This window comes from Coenobita brevimanus, chromosome 34, assembly GCF_032717465.1.
Source record: "Coenobita brevimanus isolate Jiangsu-jjx chromosome 34, ASM3271746v2, whole genome shotgun sequence".
In the NCBI taxonomy this organism is placed as follows: domain Eukaryota; kingdom Metazoa; phylum Arthropoda; class Malacostraca; order Decapoda; family Coenobitidae; genus Coenobita; species Coenobita brevimanus.
Genome location: NC_136987.1, coordinates 5,263,738 through 5,271,906, shown reverse-complemented (window position 1 = coordinate 5,271,906; position 8,169 = coordinate 5,263,738). Strand labels below are relative to the sequence as shown.

At 44.0% G+C, this 8,169-nt stretch overlaps 1 non-coding gene across 1 annotated transcript; it reads left to right on the top strand.

Annotated features, from left to right (window-relative positions):
- The first annotated feature begins 5,463 nt into the window (after nucleotides 1-5,463).
- Nucleotides 5,464-5,583, top strand: LOC145396116 (5S ribosomal RNA). Its single transcript, XR_013896726.1, has one exon. It is a non-coding gene; the product is annotated as a 5S ribosomal RNA (ribosomal RNA).
- Nucleotides 5,584-8,169: the final 2,586 nt, after the last annotated feature.

Below are 8,169 nucleotides of genomic sequence, written 5' to 3'. Positions count from 1 at the left end.
TATGGTGTGAATGCGAAAGGACGCAGAAATTATGAGGTAAATGCGACAGACAGACGCTCAGTGAAATTATCAGTCATGTTGATCTCCAAATATTAGTATAAAGTGCATACGGGTAGAACATAAGTGCAAACATTGTATGTAAGTATATAAATATGCCCTAAGTGGAAACTTACATAGCGAGGGTTTTATGATGCAATATTCTGTCGCTCAGTGCAATAAATACGGCCCGTAATTATATAATTATTATTATTGGAAATTCTTACGGGTATAAGTTCAAATTATTGTAAGTGCTGAAATATATTCTAAGTCAAATATTCATAGCGTGTGTATAGAGATGCGATTTCCTGACGCTCAGTTGAATGAATAAGGCACGTATTAGTGAAAATAAAAGTCAGCAAGTGGTAAAGTGTGTAATATATGTGAAGAATTAGTATATGTGTGTGAGTATTATGTTGGTCGAAACATTCCTTGCGAGGGTATTTTCATGCGATATTCTCACGCTCACTTGAATAAATAATGCCAGTAAGTATGTACAGTGCATTATAGGGGTGTAAACGTGTGTAATGTAAGTGGGAAATTATAATTGGAGTGAATAAATAAAGTAGATGATGAAACACGAGTGTTTGAGATCGTGGTTGCTACGTGAATATGCGCTAGCATATCGCTAAATGCCCTCGTAATGAATGAAAATAATTGAAAACCTTTACAGTGGTGGAGGAAAGGTTCTACGTAAAGGGGGAAATAATTGGAAAGTGATAAAACAATTTGGTATGTTGAAATACGAGTCATAGCGAGTGCGCCTACTAAGCTGATGTGCGCTATACTTATGCTGCATGTCATCATAATGAATGAAAACATCTGAAAACACTTACAAACAGTTGTAATTGGTAAAATGTCATTGAAACAGAAGTATACAAGTAGAAAAAATGATAGGTTGACTCATACCAGACACTTAGCATATAGCATGTTACGACTCGGACCAAACTCGCTATACTCGCGCAATGGTACAATGCTTATTTTTCATATATATGTGTCTGAAATCCATTATATTGTTACTGTTATTGTTTATTAGCTCAAATTCAATAAATATAGAGGTGTTGTGTGTTGTTTCTCCCATTATTCCTTACCATAGAAAACGTAAGCGCATATCCTGTCCATTACAGAACACCACACCTGCCTGGGGGGACCGCACCTGTACGGACCACTTCTAGACCGCAGGAACCACTTTCTTTGTGATTTTTTTTAGCCAAAAAAAAAAAATTCCAAAAAGGCTCTGGACTGGGGGATGTCATAGGTGCGGAAAACCTCGGGACATGATGGGTTAATCTGCCCGCGCACCCTAGTCCTATTCGTTCACAGAAAGTTCTTTTATTGGGGGGACACGTATATTTACTCTAAGGTTCATTCTCTGTCCTGCCGGGCCCTGAGTTCTTTTGGACTAATGGTAACTGTTGCTGGTTTCGCACTGGTCTTCACTTAGTCACTGTTCACTGTTATTTCCCCTGATTTGTTCTCGGCACAAGGGGCGTCACTATTTACCTGTATCTCCTGGGTAATGTTCACTCCGTGACAAGGGCGTGAGGGTAGAACCCTAGGGGGACCCGGCCTGCAGAGGGCAAGGGATTACCCGCAGGGGAGTCACTGCTCGGGTCACACTCGTCGGTGGGGTGCAGGGAGGCCCTTCCGTCTGGGGTCCTCAACCTGAGAGGTGGCCCTCGAGTTGGGGCCTCGTCAGTGGGGTGCAGGGAGGCCCTCCTGTCTGGGGGCCTCGACCTGAGAGGTGGCCCTCGGGACTGGTGCCGAACAGCTGGAGCAGTCGGGCCTGTCGTTTCTGGCTCCGGGGAGTGAGGGAGCCTGGATCGCCTTCGTCGGGAGCCAGTGGGTCTGGCCTGGGGGTCCTGGGACTGCGGGCGCCTAGGGGTAGAGGCGCCGACAGGGCTGGGCTGCGGCAGCGTTTCCGTCGGGACTCAGGCAGGAACAAGGATCTCCCAGGTGTGGGAGGTAGGTCCGATATCGGGCCTTGCCACCACTCTAGCGACACCTCCGGGGCTATATTCCCGGGTGGTGATGAAGGGCTCCCACAGGGGGAAGAGGCTGGAGAAGGACTCACGTAGCCCGGGTCCTCTCCGGTACGTCCTGAGGCCGGAGCCTTGGGTCGCCTTACCCTGGTACGTACGTTGGCTGTGGCCGTGAGCTCACCCGTCGTACAAGGAGCAACTGAAGGGTGTACAGGGCCGCTCCTTCCCTGCCATGTATAGGGACCATCGGCGCGGTGTTGCTCCCGTATTAGGGGAAAAGCCGGAGTAAGGGGCACAGAGGCCACACTCTCTCCAGTACGTACTGAGGCTATCTTCAGGGGCTTCTCTACCCTGGTACGTGCCACGGCCGGAGCCAGATGCCTACCCGTCTTACAAGGAGCAACTGAAGGGCGTACAGGGCCGCTCCTTCCCTGCCACGTATAGGGACCATCGGCGCGGTGTGGCTCCCGTAGTAGGGAAAAGCTACACGTACGATAGCAGGGGCTCATTACCCTGGTATGTACTCTGGCCATAGCCGGGAGCTGATCTTTCCGACCAGAAGCAACTGAAGGGCGTACGGGGCCGCTCCTTCCCCGCCACATATAGGGACCGTCGGCGCGGTGTTGCTCCTGTAGAAGAGAACAGCAGGAGAGGGATGCACTGGGGCAACTCTCTCTTCGGGGTGTACTAAGGCCAGAGCCTTGGGTCGCCTTACCCTGGTACACTTTATTAGGCCGTAGCCTTGGGCCTCCTGCCCTAGAGGGTGTAACAATGACCGTCAATATGGTGTTACTTGGGACTGAATCTAGTTCAGTCCCACCCCTTTTCTGACGATGGTTGTCCCGCCCGCAAGGTAGTTGCCTTTCCCCGGTCACCTGGTGTTGGGGCAGTTGCGGGGAACAGGGGCTCAGGACCTTAGTGTCCTGGTGACCCTCTTGATCGGGGTCACTAACTCCACCGTTGTATCCTCCTGGGGTGGTGGTGCGGTGGCGGCCTGGAGGTGGGGTGGGGATGGTGAGGTGGGAGGTCCGGCGGCGGGCATTTTAGGGTACATTTAGCCAATGCGTATAAAACAACGACATCAGTTGCTGCAGTGCAGAACTTACCCTTTATGGCACTATCCATGTCATGAAACCCAATGTCCAGATTGATAAAGGCCGGAAGAAATATGGAAATATCTACAAGAGAGTATGAACAGCAAAGAAGAGGACATGGAGAGAAAGACTGGAGATAAATGGGCCCGATTAAGTGGCCTCATTCATGCAGGGGTACCGGGGAAGAATCTTCCCGCCCCACCCCAGGGAGCAATGATCTTATAGAATTAGCAACAAGATATATTTTTTATATGAGATGTATAATGTCAACTCTCTCTGATGAATTCCTGTATCCATTTTTGCATCCGGAAGCTGCACAGCTGACCATGGCACTATATATTACGGAATCATTGGCTGCTTTCAAAAACCCAACGAACACCTCAGTTCAAAAACCGTAGGCATCAGGCGAGGTGGAACATGATGACTGCCGCTACACCAGCGCCGCCCTGGCGACGGCTCCATCAGTTACGCTGTGTTAGCCATGAGATAGCCACTCCATATTATAGAGCTCAGTGCTCATCACACGAGCCATTTCCTTGTATCGGTAAACCAAACACGCAAGTGCAAAATTACAGTAACAAATTACATGACTTTGAATCGTCAACTTAGCTTTACCTTTTTCGTTGTGATTTATTGATTAAAAAAAAAAAAAATCGCTTTCTCTTCATTACAATACCTCAACACCACATCTAACTTTTTCATACAGATCTCTCGTGATGTAGTGGGGTTATGCTAGATGCAGGGGAAAAATGGGTTCTTCCCACCCAGCAACAAATAAAAGAAAAACAAAGTGGTTGACGACTACCATGGAAAAAGAATTATAAAACGGTTCACTCCCTCTCATCAGACAGCGATCCATACCAGGCATGGGACACGCGTGAGATCTCCGTAACAACTTAAGATCCCTGAAATACACACACACACACACACAGGGAATCATCAGATGCAGACGTCCGACATCGGTGCTCCGTACCAAAGCGACACGGCCAGTGGCATTACCTAAATTAGTATCTTTGTATGAGTCAAGCTCTGTACCAGGTTAGACTAAATGATTTTTCATTATTAAAAGGAAAAAAATAATAAGTTTAAACAAGACTTGTTCAAACAGAAAAGAGAACCACAAGGGAAAAAAAAATGCGCTGAGTCAGCTGGGTTTGTTTAGACTACAGCAACGCGGGGAAAGTGTACATGCTCTGTAAGTACATACTCTGTTCTTTTAGTATTGCAAAATGGATACATACTTTAGTAAAACAAATTTGGAAAAGAAAAGGGATAAAAGTAAAAAGCAAAATGACGATTTCTACCAAGAACTGGTTGAAGTGGAGACTCACAATAGACTGGTTGAACGTGTACACAAACTAGATATGGCTTTCAAAAATGAAATTGATGAAATAAAGAAGCAAATGCACTTGCAAAAGGAAGAGATAGAAAAACTAGGAAGGGAGGCCAATAAGTAAGACACAACCATCAGTGAACTAACAGTGGAATTGAGTACGCTTAGGAAGAAAGTGAGTGAAATGTCAAGTACAGTAGTCAATCACGAGAGTGTTATGGAAGAGTTCAAAAATGACACAGAGACAATTAGGCAAGCAAGTAGTCTTATGGACCAGAGCAGTGATATTGAGGAGAAGATAACACAGGTGAATGAAGCTGTGCAAAGCCACAAAAATGATGTAGAAACCACGTATGCTGAAATGGTGAAAGTAAAAAAAGACTTAGAAACAAGGGTGGAGGAAAAAAGCATTAAAAAGGAAGTGAAAAGAATAATCCAAAACAATCCAAAGTTAGTCAGAGATTCAGTAGAGATAAACAAATCAATAGTAATCACTGGTATAGAAGAGGAAGAAGTAAAAAACAAGATCACAAGAGACAAAAAGGAGATGGCAAATGTAATGAGCTTACTGAAAGAAGTATCAGAGGAAATCTGTAGTAAATACATAGAGGAACACAGAAGGTTAGGGAAATACGAGAAAAGCAAGACAAGACCTCTAAAGGTGACTTTCCAGAGTGTAAACACTGTGGAAGAGATACTAAAAAATGCAAAGAATCTTATGGAAAAAGAGGAGTTCAAAAATGTATGGATAAAAAGATGCCTAACACAAGAGGAACTGGAATTACTGAAAGAGAAAAGGGAGGAAGCAAAAATAAAAAATGAGGGAAGATCAGAAGAGGAGAAGAATTTTTTTTTACAAAGTAATAGGATTGCAGGTACGAAAGTGGTACACAAACAGGATGGAAGAAAAAGGAGGAAGGTAGTAGAACCATGTCATGACAAGTATATAAACAAAATGATAAAGTTGATGTACTCAAATGTGGATGGAATGGTATCAAAATTACTAGAGATAAATTATGCCAACGGCCATACCACGTTGAGTACACCGCTTCTCCGTTCGATCAGCGAAGTTAAGCAACGTTGGGTCTGGTTAGTACTTGGATGGGTGACCGCCTTGGAACACCAGATGCTGTTGGCATCCCTACGTCAAGTGGGGTTGGTGGAGGATTAGTGCCCCTCCCTGTAAAACAATTAACTCTAAGCCCTTGGCCACCCCGTCTGGGATACATGGCGTCTGGCAATGAATGAATGAATGATTATGTCAGAGAAAATGAACCACAAATAATATGCCTAACTGAAACAAAATTAACACCAAGGATATCCAATGACATACTAAACTTAGAGGAATACAATATATGGAGAAGAGACAGAAATTTAAAAAAAGGAGAAGGAATTATAATATTAACTAAGAAAAATCTAAAAGTCATGGAAATAAACCTAGATATACCATCACAAGTAGAACTGATTGCAGTAGAGATCAACACATCTGAAGGTAAAGTAATTGTAGCCAATTTGTACAGCCGACAGCAGAAGTTCGTCCCTCTTAGCGTGCGTGATACGAGCCTGTTGATCTGGTAACACTGTATGAGATAGAGTTGACAGGTACGCTTTAAATGGCTAATATTAAAGAAATGTGTTTGGAGATAAGAACACATTCCCTAATGATAATATTAATTTGTAGCAGGTGGGATAAAGTTATTGTGAAATGTTTGACACTGGTGTATGAAGATTCTTCGTTAAGAACACAGACGCATAGGATTATTTGGACTGGACTGATGTTGCCAGCAAGTATTATATGAAATATTATAGAACGATTGCAGTCCTAAAGGTGAGGTTGCAAGAAAACACTAATTACGATGTCAGTTACACACTAAACAAACACAGAAACTGACAGTTCGTGTTTCGCCAGTATGCGGTTTAGTTTTACAAGTTAAATCACTTCCTTTTCCGACCTCTCTCCCCACCCGTCTCTTCTCTTCCTAGTCATGCTCTGCCATCATCCACGTTTTATCGTTAATGCTGAATACCGTATGTCTGTAGATAAACTGTGGGAAACAATATAAAAGTGTCAAATGAGCTTCATTTCCTCCTCCATCGCTTGAAATGTTATCCATGACTTGAATATAAATGTTAGTAACATGAATAAATCGTCACTGTGGTGGTTAGGAGACATTACTCTTCACATTATATAACATTTATATAACCATCGTTAATACAGTGCTCCAAATACACTCCCTCTCCACCCCCTCGCCGACTCCTCCCCTCCCCCTTCCACTGTCTCCATCACGTCTCCCCCCTCCCTTCCCCCCCTCTACCAGTACCCCTTGTTTCTCTCCCTCAACACCCCCAACCCTTCCCAACGATTTCATTTAACTGACTCTGCTTCTGTTTACCTCCCTAACTAGATCGGTTCTTCATAATTTGAATACAGTTATTACCATTTACAGGACTTTGAGTCTTAATTGTAATGACATTATAAACACAATACTCGTGCATGTTATATTGCCAACTGTATTACACACAAGTAACCAAATTACTTACATAACAATATGTCCATCGTAACTATCAGTGTTCAATACCATCCCCCCCTTGTGGATTCCTTCCCTCCTCGCCTCCTTCCCGCTTTCTGTATCCCTCACTCCTCCCTTCACATTATAACATATTTATCTGTGTCCCAGCTTGTAATATATGTAATCCCTTCCCTCACCCAAAGTATTCCTGCTTCCATAATCCCCTCCCCCCCCCACACATTGTGTTCCGCACTAAAGTGAGACCTATGAGATAACGTCTACTTATATATAATTTAAAACAATATGCCATCGACATACTTTGATCTGAACTTCCTCAACGCATGATCTTACAAGGTCAGAGAATGCAGTCAGCAAGATTATCCCTATCATTCCATTCCCATAGCTGCATTGCATGGTTAGAACAAAAGGTAACGGCATGGCTGTCCGTCAGCGCCCTGAACATCTGTTCTGCAACTGCCGATATTATCGATACAGGAGTGACAAGGACTCGGATGGATAGGAAGCGAACCTTTACCATAATTAACCCTTACACCGCGACAGTCTCATACTTCCACTTACATCTGCCTGCTGTCCGGGCTCATGACAAGCATAGTCCGATAAGGGCTTAATCTACTCATCCAGAGGGGTATAATCCCCCTTCATCGTATATTACGATGATTATGGTAGCCAAATGTATGAGGATACAGCTTTTGTGACTATCATCTATTTTGCTATATTTATTCGTAACTGAAGATCTACAAATTATCACCAAGAATACTGACAGTACTTTTAAGAAAATATTTTCTGGATGCGTGTAGATCATACATCTATCTATCTATCTGTCTATAGCCCGACGCCCTAATCCCGAAAGGGTTGTCGCAGACAAAACGCCTCCAAGTCGCTCTGTCACCCACCATTTGACTCCCCTCCCCCCAACTCAACCCCCCCCTCCCCCATATATTCCACTCAACTCCATCCCTCCACCTCATCCTCGGTCTACCCCTCCCTCTCCCTCCCTCCACCTCACCTACATACACCCTCTTAGTCAGTCTTTCATTCTCCATTCTCTCCACATGTCCAAACCACCTCAGTCATACAACATACGCAATGATTATTTTTCCTTTTATACTTTCTTTGGTGAAAAGGAGGACGTTTGTGCTTCATATTTTATGTATGTTGGGATTTATAAAATAAGTGTAAGCAAGATATTAATG